Below are 14,585 nucleotides of genomic sequence, written 5' to 3'. Positions count from 1 at the left end.
CTCCTTTATTGCTACATTGTCACTGTTGTTTTCATATTATTATTGGAATATGTTAAAGTGACACATTTAAAGTAACTAGCACACAGTAGGTCAATGATTGTTGTAGGAATAAAACATTGCTGGAGGTGGGAGACACACATTGTGTGAGCACTGAAAGTTGTGTAGTCACTCTCCCATATTTCCCCAGAGGTGAGGTACAAGATTCCAGTACCTAGAAATGCTAATAGTTGTTAAAAAAAAAAAAAGATTACTACATGTTTGGAAAAGATATTTCTAGAATAGCTCCTTTTTGAATAAACCTCAGGCCCATTAATATATTCTGTCCTGGAGCAGACGTACCTTAGAGCTAATGAGACTTAAGTTTTAGGTCCATCCCTTCCCATACCCCTTTCTGGAAGAGGCTTAGCCATATTTTCAAATTTGTATTGTTCCCTTTAGAAGCCCCCCATCCCCTCGCCAACCACCACTCCACCATTTCAACACCACTAACACAATTTCAACACTCAACATAAACCCGGGGAGCCCACGGACATGCACTCCAGTTCCTTAAAACTTGTGTAAACGTTCACCTCTTTTACTCACTTGTTCTTTTGGAGTCATATTTTTCTGGAGCTACGATTTATTGTTCTTTGTGACATTGTTCAAAATGTGGTGTACTCTACTCAGTCTTGATTTACTTCATGTAAATGCCAAAGCAGACACCATACCAAGTTTAGAGAGGAGAGAAACTATTTTGGAAGGGAGCTGTGCTCACCACTATACCATCAACACTGGAAATGATTTTGAATAACAGGATAAGTAGAAATAAGGAGAGTGAAAATATCTTTAAAAGTGAGGGGTCTTTATTTTCACTCATACAATGTATTTTACTGAAGCCTACTATAGCTACTCACTATTTTCTAGGTACTTAAAAATCACTGCATTACTTAGTAAAGCACTGCTTTAAAATGTTATGCTCCCTATATGTTTAGAAAGTCACTGGGCCTTTAAAGCAAGTCTTTGGGTCCCAAGTCTTTTTTGGTTTTGCCAAAACAATCCTTCTTCAAGATGCTTGTAAGAGACAAATAAGTAAATTTAGTCTTTGCTCCAACTCTGACACATACAACCTCTTCCAAAGGACAGACTGCAGAATCTGTTCAGACTTTATAATAATCACTTAACCATTCAACAAACATTTCCTATGCGATTACAATGCTATGCACCATGAATGTACCAGTAAAACAGGCAGGAGATTTCTGCCTATGTGGTGCTTACCTGCCAGTGGCTAAGAGCACACTTAATCTCGCCTACTGAACATATGAGGCAGTTGGTATCACTTGCAGAATGATGAATGGGACACAATAACAACTAAATAAAATTAGAGACCAACCCTGAGAAATTTTGTGAAGAGTGACCTACTAAAATATCTTTAAGATTATTACCACCACCCTGCGATCTTATCTGAGTAGTACAATAATAATTTTGGGCAACACACTGACATCTGGGCCAGATGTGTGCCTTGTCTGATTCTATTTACCAAGTACTGTTTAGCTTGCCAGATATACTGATTTCGTTTGAGTCTGGACTAAAACCTCATCACAGAATCAGAGAAGAGTTTGAGCCTTTGTAATACAATGATATCCCTTATGAGGTTGGTCTTAAAGTCTTGAAAACAAAGATTTATGATAACACAAGAATGAAGACTTAAATAATGATTAAAGAGTGCCTGTTACATAGTAGATATCCCTGAACCTCATCAATCAAGAACAATATCAAAAAAGATATTCCTGAATTGACTTCTCTAATGTCACAATTAAACGAATGTCTAATACCTAGAAACACCCATATTGTTTCCGAACAGACAACTGTGATCCAGACAGCAGGTTAAGAAACTTGCTCATAGTATTTAATTGTGATGACAAATTCAGGCATATGGAAGAGATCCTTGCAGATTACTACAGTGATTTTCCACACTGTTATGGCTTAGCTTTATAATTTTCCATAAGCTTTTGTAATACTAGAAAGAACTGAAGCTACTGAGCTTGGCAAATAAAAAACCTAGGACCAAAAAAAAAAAAAAAAAGACTAAATTAGTATCAATGCTTTTTGCTTCTAAAAAAATATCCAAAGAGGCCCTCTCTGGTGGTGCAGCGGGTTAAAGCACAGCACTGAGAAGCTAAAGCCGCTTCCGCATGATTTCGATTCCCACCTGCCCCGGAGGTGACCACATGGTGTGGCAGACCTCTCCTGACCCACCCACTGCTCCCCTCAGCAGTGTACTTCGTCGATCTGCCTGTTCTGTTCCCCGCTCTGTCTCTGGTGAAGCCTCTCACTGTCCCTGAGCCTCTGGCCTGTACCCCAGTTCTGTACGCACAAATAAATAAATCTTTAAAAAAAAAAATCCAAAGATTATGACCAGAACTATCTCTAGAGAAATAATTATTTCTTGGTGTTCTTGTTAATACCAACACAAGGGCAGACTAAATTTATGTTTTCAGATAATTTGTTTTCAGTGAAATATAGCTTAATGGTAGTGATAATCATCACCACAAAACTTGAAATATCCACTAGGAATCACCACCCACTAAAACTTCATGCACAGTGAGATTCACATTTAAATCCTCTTCTAGCCAGTATAAAATATTCCAATGAGCCTGCTCTTCAAGTTCCCCAAACTCAACTCTTTTCCCTACTCTACCTTATCACTCACACCACAGAGGTTTCTGAGCCTCTCCTTTAACAACAAACTTACATGAGAAAATAGAGACCAAGCCAAAATTCTTCCAGTGTTCCTGTAGTGTGATGGAAACATTGTTTTACTATTTCAGAGTAGAGACATAGAAGGTGTTTGCTATGTACCTAACACTATTTAAGTACTGACTTAATGACTCAGTTGTATATGTCTGTCCTTTACCTGGTGTTCTGAATAGGGTTAAAAAAATTAACATCTATAGAAAACTATACTTTGACTTGTAAAACAAAAATCTCTGAGAGTTGGTCTCTCCCAAGTCAGAGCCTCTCCCATCATAAACCTTTCTTAATCTATTACAAATGGCGAAAATCTTCATATCTCATGCCCTTATCCCTTAAGATCCTTGCTTCAATGTTGTCTTTTCAGGGAGAATTTACCTAACTAGCCCACAGGGGAGTGACATCCCAGAATTCCTATCCCAAATCCTGCTTCTCCTTTTCTCCAGCCACGAATCATCATTTCATGTATGATGCATTTTAATAATTTACTCTTTTACTTGTCTGTTTTCCTCCACTAAGATGTAAGCTCCTTGAGGCCAGGGTTTTTAATCTATTAACTGTAGAATATGCCCAGCACTTCACACAGCAATTCCAATAAAAAAATTTCCACTAGCATTTTTGAGTATTTGATTTACAACTTTTTGCTTCTTTCTCTATAATACACTGGGCTGTTAATTTTGCAAGTCTATCTATTTAACAGAAATAGATTAATAAGCAACAGCAAAGTAGCACAAGTTCTATCACAAATTCTATTAACTTCTGGTTTCCTCCAAGAAAGTCTTGGCCAAAATGTCAAAGGGTTACTCTTAAAGTACAAGGTTAAAACTCAAGGTAACGGTGTTCTGTTTATACAAAAGGGTTTTCCCCTTGCAGTGCCCATATAAAAGTCTTACACATATGACTGTCTCATATCCAAGGTCATGTTCTCACATACATCTTGTACCAGAAAATGGATTCAGAGGTCCTTCAAAAGCTATTGTACAATAAATGAATATATGATACAAAAGGAATAATGAAGGGGAAATAAACTATAGCAGATATGAAGGTCAACCAGAATTCAGTGGGCAAGAAAGGAACTGTGATTATCTATCTCAATCTATTTTTAGCTCTCATCCCACTGGATTTTTGGAGAATGAATGTCCCTGTAGCTCAGGGTTCTATTCTATTCCCGAAGTTTAGGATTACTGAAAATCCTAAAGAAACCTAAGAAACTTCTTCAGAGGTTTTTGTGAGCTGAGTTTCTAAAATCAGAAGGCAGGAACAGTCTCCTGTTTTTTCTTCTTCTTTCTGCTAATACATCCTTTCTCTGAAACATGAGTACAGACTCAAGGCTGTAGGTGGGAGTGAAGAATTAGGTTTGGAAATACTGGGGAGAAACATCATTTGACGCTATACAAATAGAACTCTCTGTCCTTTCCAGCCCAGCAGAGCATCCACCATCTCTGACGAGTCCTCCCTGTTATCTCCCCATCAAAGTCTCTCCTGTCCCTTTCATTTGCATTTTTGGGGCACCTAGCCATCGCGCCTCATGCAAAACTATTTTGTTTCTGTCTCCTCTATAGACTGCAAACTCTCAGAAAGCAGAGCTTAATTTACTCATCTTTGAGTTTCCTACATCTGACACAGTTCTTGAGCTGAGTAGGGCAGCGATACATAAGTGAAATAAGGACTAACTTGTCTTTTAGTTTAGCATGGATATGGAATTATAAAACACTCTTTAAAACACAGATTGTCTCTGCCAAACAACCACTATCATTAATAAGTTGATTTTTGTGTGTGTCTGATTCATGTCTTGATTTACAAAGACTGATTTCTGTGTCTTTAACAAAAGCTACTTAGTATCTATCAGTAAAATATGTCTGTATTATTTAATATGAAGGTGTTGGCCTCAGACCATTTCTCTTTAGAGATCCTGTAAGGGATTCAATAAACCGAAAAAGCAGGACTAACCTGATTTTTGTCCTGACTGGCAGCATCTAGGAGAAAAATACAGACACCAGAGTTAAGGGGATGGAAAATATTTAATAAATGAAAAAAAAATCACTAAGTACAGTGTCTTGCTTTCTTTAATGACAATATTATAAAGCCACAAACTGTTTCTGAGCATATTAAAATTTACCAGGAGGGTTCTGCATCAGATCAGTACTGATATCACAGAAACCCAATAACTCAAAAAATTCCAAGTATTTTGGAAAATAATACTCATGCTATCTAGCAACCTCAGAATACCTAATTTTTAAAGGACCCATTCAGAGAAGCATACAGACACCTCTCTTAAAATTGTAACATACATATAAATAAATGCATTGTGATTATAGTATGGTGCAGTGTATGGTTTATATTGTATATATACATACACACAGGTTTTTTGAAATCTGGCAACTCTGCCTTCTGATTATAGTTATAAAAAGTAGAGTGCTGATAAAAATTGAATGAATTAAATTCTCAAGACCATTGTATTTTCTCATTAACAGGATTCTCTTTTGGACCTACATAATTATCTTGGGAAAATGGGTGTCACTTGTGTATAATGATCTACTGCCTCTCCATCTCTGAGGTTTCCTTTAAAAACACATAAATACTTAAGAGGAAGATAAAACTAAACAACCAAGTTTCCTTCAAATTCAAATAGCAAAAGGCAGAAACCTACTTTCCAGCTCCTGCAAAAGTTCCTGACCCCATAGGAGAAACAGTCAATCCACTAAGGACTGGAAATTATTTTAAAAAATACAATATGCTAGATGGTACTGCATTAAGATGAGGAAATGACTGAATTTGATTTTTATTAATTTATTTATAAATATACATATAAATGTCTTGGGGTAGGTTATACATGGTATTATAAGTAAGCTTGAAATTTCTATGATTCACAACTCTTAGCAACATGAATTGAGCTGCTTAGTGAGATGAAGACTAGATAATCTTTCAGAACTAGAATAAAACAAACAGAGGGATTGTCTTGGATAAGAAGTTCAGATTATCTCTGTGGTGGGGTATGGAAACTGGAATACTTATATATTGATATTGAACCACAACCCCTACCCCTAAAACTATTCATAGTTGTGAAAACAATGTTATTTTTAAAAAAATGTAATTCACATGATCTCAAGTTACTTGTCATTTCGAAAGAAAACAACATAGATATAAAGCCACCTAGATAATTCTTCAGCATCGCGTCTGTGACCACCCAGATACACCAAACATATTTGGGAAGGGGGTCAAGTCCCTATCCAGGGCTCTGTGAAGTGTGGCAAGCAGCTTAGATTACATGCAAATCACTTACCTGGTACAAGGCAAAGAGCCAGCGTCAGAAGTACTGGCACAGTGGCTATCTTCATGCTGAAGATGATGTAAGTCGGTTACCAGCCTGCTCCACGCATTGCTCACCGCTGGTGCTCTGAGACTGAGCCCGTGGAGATGCAGCTCAGTTTTTATATACTCTACACCCACTGCTCATACCTCATCCACATAAAACCAGTTGTTCAAGACTTAACATACCTCAGGCTTAGTTCCCTGTGAAGATGGCAGATCTAAATAGGTAATGTCAACTGGAACGTACTTCTGATGTGTTCTTATTTCTCCCCAGAAGCCAACAGATTTAGCTCAAGGACCCAACTCCAAGTTTAACTCCATAGCTCTCTGTCAGAACTGAATTCTTCAGCAACACCAGACATGTTACCTCCTAGACTAAACATGTTTGTAACTGTGCTCCCTTCATTAGTGGGAGGGAATGGGCAAAGAGGAGAGATTGGTTGTCCTGCCAGTCGGGTAAAGATGTAAAGATTTCCACATCTGGAGAAAGCCGCTTATAATGAGAGAATAGACTTGGGGAAGTCTCTGAATTCCGTGTCACTGACATATCTACAGTAGAGCTTAAAGACCTTAGAGGATTAATGACTTCCCCGAGAGAACACAGTTCAGCGGGACAGGTAGAGGTGGCACTAGAAAGACCACCAACTCAGCATTTTTCTGTTTCACATACTGCTTCACCAGCACATCCTGTAAAGGCAGAAACTTTGCACATCACACTTGCACAGAACTGTATTTCAAAATTCTCAGTCTGAAGGACATTTTCTATTCTAAAATCTTACAGCCTAGCCCAACCTCATAATGATAAATAAAGGAGATCTGGGGCTTAACTTTCCACAACTCATCACTCCCCAAACGACAATCAGTTTTACCCTGGATTAAATTTACCCCTTTATTTCTTCATACTTAGATACCCAGGAAAATAAATATAAATATGGGAAAAAAAGAATATATAGAAGTGACACCAGAGAAATTATTTTCTCCTTTTCCCATTCTACAATTAGAGCATTTGTTGCAACCTTATTTTACTCCTTCAGCTTAAGAGTATCTGAAAAAAGTGCAAAGGTGGCAGAAGCTAGAACCCAATGATTGGACTACAGTATACTACAGAGCGACCATGTCCACAGAGGAAAGTTTTAGACCTTAAGGGATCAAAGCCCTATCTAGTACCACTGCAGAAAACTCACATTTGGAATCATGTCAGTACTCTGAATGCCATCAAAACCAGAGTAATTCCTTTCTATTTTTATTCATTAAGTAGTTTACTTTCTATAAAATATAGTTTCAAGTTCAGTACTCTTAGATTTCTTTGCAAAGGTTTAGCAAAATGAGTAGTGAAAATTACAGCTTAGAAATGATGTCCATCATAGCTTAATGAGAAGAGAATGTCACAGGGAAGCTGGCTTTGGCATAGCTTAGATCTGTGCTAGTGGCAACTTGCATGTTTGTATGTGGGATGTGTGTGTGTGTGTTTGTGTTTGTTTATGTATGTGTGATACTTAGAACAATTCCACGTATATGCCATGAGTTTTAAGCTAATGATAGTTGGTGCTGCATTTTTATGCCATTATAATATTGTGGTTGTACTGGGTAATTTCTAAGTTTCCAAGGAAAGTCAGCATTGCTTGAATATGAACCTCAAATTTTAATTGATTCACCATGGAATAACATGCCAATCACATTGTAAAGTGAAAATTAAGTCAAGATATAAGTTATCCTTTTCACTTTTGCATTGTATTCTAAACCAGGATACATACAACAAATCAAAGATTTAACTGTCTAAAACTTGACAATGTTATGTCTTATTTCCTTGTGTTCATAAAATCCTCCTCTAAAAGCTGGCATACCAATGCTACCTTTTTATTTTTCATCTGATCTGTCAGGCCATATGAAATGTGTCCTAACCATATACTTTATCGTCAGTGGCAGGAGCATTTAATGCCTTGTGTTGGAATGAGTGACTGTGTAATATGTTCTGATGCACCCTGCATCTAGTGTAATGGAAGTATTCCCAGGAGTCGAGAGGGGCCAGGGTGGAGCAAAAGATGATGCACCTCTAAAGAATCTCTGCTATGAGGAAATGTTGAAGGAGTTGTTTCCTTCTTACTGGAAAGAGTTCCTCACTGATACCCAGAACCTTTGGAAATAATGAATAAGAGGTTTGGAACTGTAAGCCTCTTTTTAGAGGAGAAGACAATGAGTACCCCCCAATAATGGAATTATGTCAGCTGGTTTATGTCATCGGACTTCTTCTCCATTTCATCTCAGGAATGCTGTAAATCCAGAAATGATTCATCATATACTCTGTTAATCATTCCTTATTTCTGAAAACCACAGATTTAAATTCAAATGAGTGAAATTTCGGTTTTAGAGAAATGGATTTGGTTTATTAGTGCTTTTCTCAAATTCTAAATTCATCCCCCCCACAATTTTGTCAGTTACTCATCAAACATGTTAGAATCCCTTATCCTCATTAAAAAGGGAAGGAGCTAGATTTTAAAAATATATAAAACATACAATCCAATCCATGTGTCAAGTAGTCCAGCATTTAAATTCACATCCAAGACGGCCATGGAAGGAAGGCATAAGGAAATTATGATACAAAGAAGATTTTGCAGACCAGTAATTTTTTTTTTAAAGATTTATTTATTTATTCATACAGAACTGGGGTACAGGCCAGAGATGCGGAGGGTGAGAGGATTCACCAGAGACAGAGCGGGGAGCAGAACAGACAGATGGACGAAGTACACTGCTGAGGGGAGCAGTGGGCGGGCCAGGAGAGGTCTGCCACGCCATGTGGTCTCCTCCGGGGCAGGCGGGGATCGAACTCATGCGGAAGTGGCCTCAGCCTCTCAGCGCTGCGCTTTAACCCGCTGCGCCACCAGGGAGGGCCGCAGACCAGTAATTTTATTGAAGACATGAAGACATAATGTTGCTGAAGAATAATATTTCCCAAAGCCAAAACCAATAGATCAGTGTTCTAATTTTCTTTTTTCTAATCAGAAATCTCCTTGATGATCAAAATAGTTCAATAAGAACTATAGTCCTTTACAATTAAACAGCTTACCGTATCTTTCATAATGATCTGCAATTCATTTGCTCTCTTGGAAGGTTCCTACAATACTACGAGTTAGCAAAGTAGGTGTTATTCTTTTGTTACCTGCCAAAAATGGCACCATTCATGAAGCCTAGAGTAAGAACCAGCTTGGATAGTAATGCCAGCCTTGCCACTTTCTTACCTTGTGTACTTTCTGCTTCTCCGGGTCCCTGTGATTATCTCCTAGCCTTTCACACAGTTCAAAGAGAATTCAGTGCTTTTATTATTATTATTATTATTATTAAACATATCTATTTACGTACAATGTTTACTTTCTTTTCTCAGGTGTAGACCCCATATTTAAACACTGTAGCAGAGCATTGCTATAACACTGATATCAGTATTCTACTATGATGGGTGTTCTCTTTCCACTGATCCTCTGCGCGTTGTGTGCTCCTCTCTCACACACCTACACCCACCTACCCACACCCACACCCTCATAATAACTTGAGCAAAAAGAAGTGTGCTGTGACCATGATTGAAAAGTATTAGCCCTAAAATATCTTAGAGGATGAAGTCATTTCTTTTTTCTCTTTCCTTAATTTTTAATTTTCTTTTCTGTAATCTTCATCTTTTCCTCTATTAATCTAGCATTTCTATGTTCTCATTCTTTTTAAAAGACACCATCTGAAATTGTGTCTTTGCCACCCCCTTCCCTCTTACTGAAAAAACTCCTCAAGCAAGTAACTTGTCCCCCTCCTCCCACCCCCAAATTCTTTTCTGTTTATCTGGAATGGCAAAGGAGCTATAGAGATAAGCATCTCACTTTATCTAAGAACAGGATGGGATGGGCAGTGTGTACTAAGTATATATAGCCTGCTATTTATAGGTATAATTGTTGCTTTTATTAGATTAGGAGTAAGAAAACAGGCAAGTTTCAATATCTAACACTGAACTATATTGTTACATACTAGGTTAGATTTGGTTCTTCAATATACTATCTGGATGTTGCTTACAGCTGATCCTACTTTACCTTTTTCCATTACCTAAAACTGTCCACCCCATGAAAATTTCATACATTTTAAAGTCTCCTAGTAGGACTCATCCATTTGTGAAGCTACAGCCCTTTCAGAAAAGCATAATTCTGAGGTATTTAGTATGTTGAATTTTGGCAAGAGTGTTAGGTATTTCACATGTGCAATATTTATGTGTGTGTACAAGAAGCAAGAATGAAGAAATTGTTAATTTATCCCCAAAGTTAGGAAATGAGGATCTATATATTTTTATAAGTGTATTTGTGAATAAATATAACATTTTCTAGCAGTTACCATGTACTTAACTAAGTCGCTATATATAAAAAGCCATCCAAAGGAATAAATATCAATTTACTCTTTCTTTACAGCTTAAGGGAAAAAAAAATGAGGTTTGCTGAGGTTCTATAACTTCCAGAAGAAGTTATGCAGCTTGTTAGCAGTGGTCACAGTTGCAAACAGTACAGTTAATACAAATAAAGGCAGTCAAACTCCCTCTTAAAAACCACCTACAACTGTCAACTCGATTTCATAGACTCATATTATGAACTTTCAAAATTGGTATTTGGAAGGCTTAAATCTAATACCTCGGATGTGACTGGATTGAGGCAGACTTTTGAATGGGTGACCGAGTTAAAATGGAGCCACCAAGTGAGTTTCAACCCAACATGACTGGGTCCTTATAGAAGAGGAAATGTGGATGCCCAGAGAGACAGTGGGAATGTGTGTGTGGGGGGGGGAGAAGACCATAAGGTGTCATCTGCAAGCAGAGGCCTCATAAGAAACCAAGACCGCCAATGCCTTTGTCTTAGACATCCAGCTTCCAGAACTATGGGAATATGTCCACTTCGGTTGTGCAGTCCATCCTATGTGTGGCATTCTGCTACAATATGTGCAGTGAGTCAACTGACTATTAAAATTCTTTTCTAGGGCTCTCCCTGGTGGTGCAGCAGGTTAAAGTGCAGCACTAAAAAGCTAAAGCCACTTAGGATGAGTTCGATCCCCGGCACCGGAGGTGACCCACGTGGTACAGCAGACCTCTCCTGACCCATCCGCTTCTCCCCTCAGCAATGTACTTCATCAGTTGGCCTGTTCTGCTCCCAACCCTGTCTCTGGTGAAGCCTCTCACCACCCCTGCACCTCTGACCTGTACCCCAGTTCTGTATGAACAAATAAATCTTTAAAAAAAAAAATTCTTTTCTAGCGAGCCAAAATACGTGCTGTGTACACTGACCCAGTCACATGCCACATGCACGATGTGGTTAGGAGTGTGTGGACGCAGGCAAACAGTTGAGAACTCCGTCTGTAAGTCTGCTCTCCTTTTAAATAAGCAATACAGGAAATGGATGAACTTGTACAACAGTGTCAAAAAGAAACAGAGCCAACCAATCCTGTTAAAAGAAGGAAGACTGTCTCTGGTGAATCCTCTCATCTCCGGCACCTCTGACCTACCCTCCAGCTCTTGTCTGAATACATAAATATAATTAAAAAAAGAAGCAAGATAGGTCAGGATACTGCAGGGAAAGGATAGAAAGACTAATGGAAACCGAGCTCGACTCCGCTGAAACAAAAGCAGAAGACCCTTTCAACGCTGGAGTGTGCTGAGGGAAAGCTCCCCAAAGTATATAAAGTGGGGGAGGGGAGGGGAGTTGTTCAATGTGATCAGGCCCTCTGTGTCCCTTGACTGGCACATACCCAAGCTTTCCTAGGAAAAGGAAAGCTTGTTTTAGGAAAAAGGAAGTGAGGGGCCTATAGTTGGTTGTGGCTGGAAGGAGAGGCATATTCCTTGGGCAGTGCTGTGCTTTCTCAGACAGAAACTTAAGGATGGGCAGAGTCTGAGTCATCCAGGGACATGGCCTTGAGCTATTAGAAATTATGCTAGTGTTTGTTCAAGTCTCTTACTTTGGGGACCAGGGGCTGGATAAAACAATTTGGGCTGAGAGTTTGTAATTATCCTAGGGGAGAACTGTGACCTAATTGAGAAGACTCTGACAATCTAACCGGATTGGTGAAGAAGAGTACCAATCTGTACACAATAGGTGTGAATAAAAAGCTTCATATGCTGTTTCCATTTCATATATTTGAAGAGTGAAGATACTCTTCAAGGTAAACACACAATTCATTATGCCCCTCTCATGGTTGGTGACTTTGAAAGGTACCACAGGTGAACGATTTTCCTCAACTCTATGAGCCAGAAGAGAAAGAGATGAAACAGGAATTTTAGCTTCCTGACTTTTGTTTGGGTATATTTCTACTTCATCATATTTAACAACATTATAAAGACCAACTTAGTGAGGTTAGGGTAGAAAAGGAGGAGAACACAGGGAGAAAGTCCAAGAGAGACATGTTCAGAAGGAAACTGAACAGAAAGATCCCAAGGCAACGAAGGAGAAAAATGGTCAAATATAAACCAACATCAGTGAGGAAGGTCAACGCTAACAATTGTCAAGTGCTTAAAAAAATAACAACAGAGGCCCTCCCTGGTGGTGCAGCGGATTAAAGCACTGCACTAGGAGGCTCAAGCCACTTCCGCATGAGTTCGATCCCGCCTGCCCCGGAGGTGACTACATGGCGTGGCAGACCTCTCCTGACCCGCCCGCTGCTCCCCTCAGCAGTGTACTTCGCTTATCTGCCTGTTCTGTTCCCCATTCTGTCCCTGGTGAATTCTCTCACCCTCCGCATCTCTGGCCTGTATCCCAGTTCTGTATGAATAAAATAAATAAATCTTTAAAAAAAAAATAACAACAGCTTTGCTATTGTTACAAATATTCTCATTTGGACCTCTTGGTAAATCTATCGAGACACACAGACACATTCTATTGTTCATGATATTGTTCAAAAACGACAAGTAGTAGGCGGTGAGAGGAGAAATCAGACAGTTCATTCAACCATTGTTCTGTCTTCTTTCGCTATGCACTTTAGCTTTCCTAAAGATTATTTGCCATAATTTTGTTAGATGAAATATAACATATGGAGGAATAAGAGTGTCTGTTTATTATTCATGTTGAATGGGGTAAATCTCTACCCTTTGGAGAGCAGGAAAATTTAGAAATTCCTTATGTTCAAGTAGGAAAAAAATAGTTTCATTCTGTCATCCAGTAAAGCAAAGCTGGAACTTGTTTCAAATCAGAAGCTATCGGCCTCTGGAGATGGCAGAAAAGACATAAGTAAAACAGGATCCTGTGAATGGGTCATTATTATATGGGTTTGGGTAAAATAGGGAATTTTAAACTCTAAATTGTGAAGGTTATATATAAAGTTAAAATTAACTGTAAATGATAAAGATGATAAAGATGAATATGGTATCAGTTTAAGATTATGTTTAGCAAAGGGATATGAAATTACATATTTTTCTCTGGTACCCTAATCAGCAAGCATATCAAAGCCAATCAAACAATTTACACCAATAGCACTTTTTAGCAATCATGTTGAATTTTATTTCTTAAAAATCTTGAAAAACCATTATGGTGATGGCACACGGGTGACTTGGTGATGGGAAACCCGCAAGGACTACAATTGAGATGGAAAAAAAATCTAAAAATGTAAAATAAACTGTTAAAAAATAAATAAATGAATAAATAAATAAATAATGGCTTAAAACTAAAAAAAAAATCTTGAAAAACCCTTGTTGCTAGAATGAAAAGAAGTACAGAGATTTTTCCTGCCCTTATGAATCTAACATCCTAGTGAGCAAGATAATACTTATATCAGGAAAGAAATGATTCAATAGAATATAAAACACAACTGAGTCTTAAAAGGACCACAGATGAAGTGTCCAGAGAAGATAAATTATGTCTTTCTAGGAGATATGCAATGGTCTTTTTGAAAGATGTGGTCTTTGAATTGGACCTTAAGAATATTTAAACATGATTGATTTTTCAGTGTGACAGTATTAGAAAAGTCCCAGGAAAAAAATAACGTGGGCTCTCCTTCAAAGAATGTATAGTACCTCTGGAATGAATGGAAATATGAGAAAGGAGAAAGGAGAAAATAATTTTAGACCAGTGAAATAGCAGATGACTATTATTATTGTAATTAAGAGTAGCCAGGATGGAAAAAGGCCCATCTCCAAAATGACATACTATAATTCAATTGTTGTAGTATTTTCAAAATTCCATATTTATAGTCATGATGAACAAATCAGTAAGTTCCAGAATGTTGGATGATTGAGGAGTAGATGAGAATATACAGGTGGAACATATTTGTGGTGATAGAAAATTCTATATCCCAAGCACTGTGGCAATTACAAAGTTTTATACATGTAATAATTTAACATTGGGTGATAAAATGTAGTAGAAGCTCCCATACTTGTTTTTTTTTTTTTGTAATGTAAATGCTTCACTTATGCTTTGATTGCATAAACATCCACCCCAGAGAGGCATCCACCTCAAAGACACTATCTCGAATAAACACGTCTCTGGTCACAGACAAGATGTGAGTTGAGATACATGCCCATTAAACTTCCTTTTGTTTTAATG

The 14,585-nt window shown here is 38.0% G+C and overlaps 1 protein-coding gene across 1 annotated transcript in view; it reads right to left on the bottom strand.

Annotated features, from left to right (window-relative positions):
* Positions 1-14,585, bottom strand: part of SPINK5 (serine peptidase inhibitor, Kazal type 5) — an 83,755-nt gene that overhangs the window by 63,679 nt on the left and 5,491 nt on the right. The gene's annotated exons all lie outside the window — the stretch shown is intronic.

The sequence above is a fragment of the Condylura cristata genome, unplaced genomic scaffold, assembly GCF_000260355.1.
Source record: "Condylura cristata isolate star-nosed mole 26May11 unplaced genomic scaffold, ConCri1.0 scaffold00021, whole genome shotgun sequence".
NCBI lineage: Eukaryota > Metazoa > Chordata > Mammalia > Eulipotyphla > Talpidae > Condylura > Condylura cristata.
Note: the sequence above shows the minus strand (reverse complement) of the source record. Positions and strands in the feature narration are given on the sequence as shown.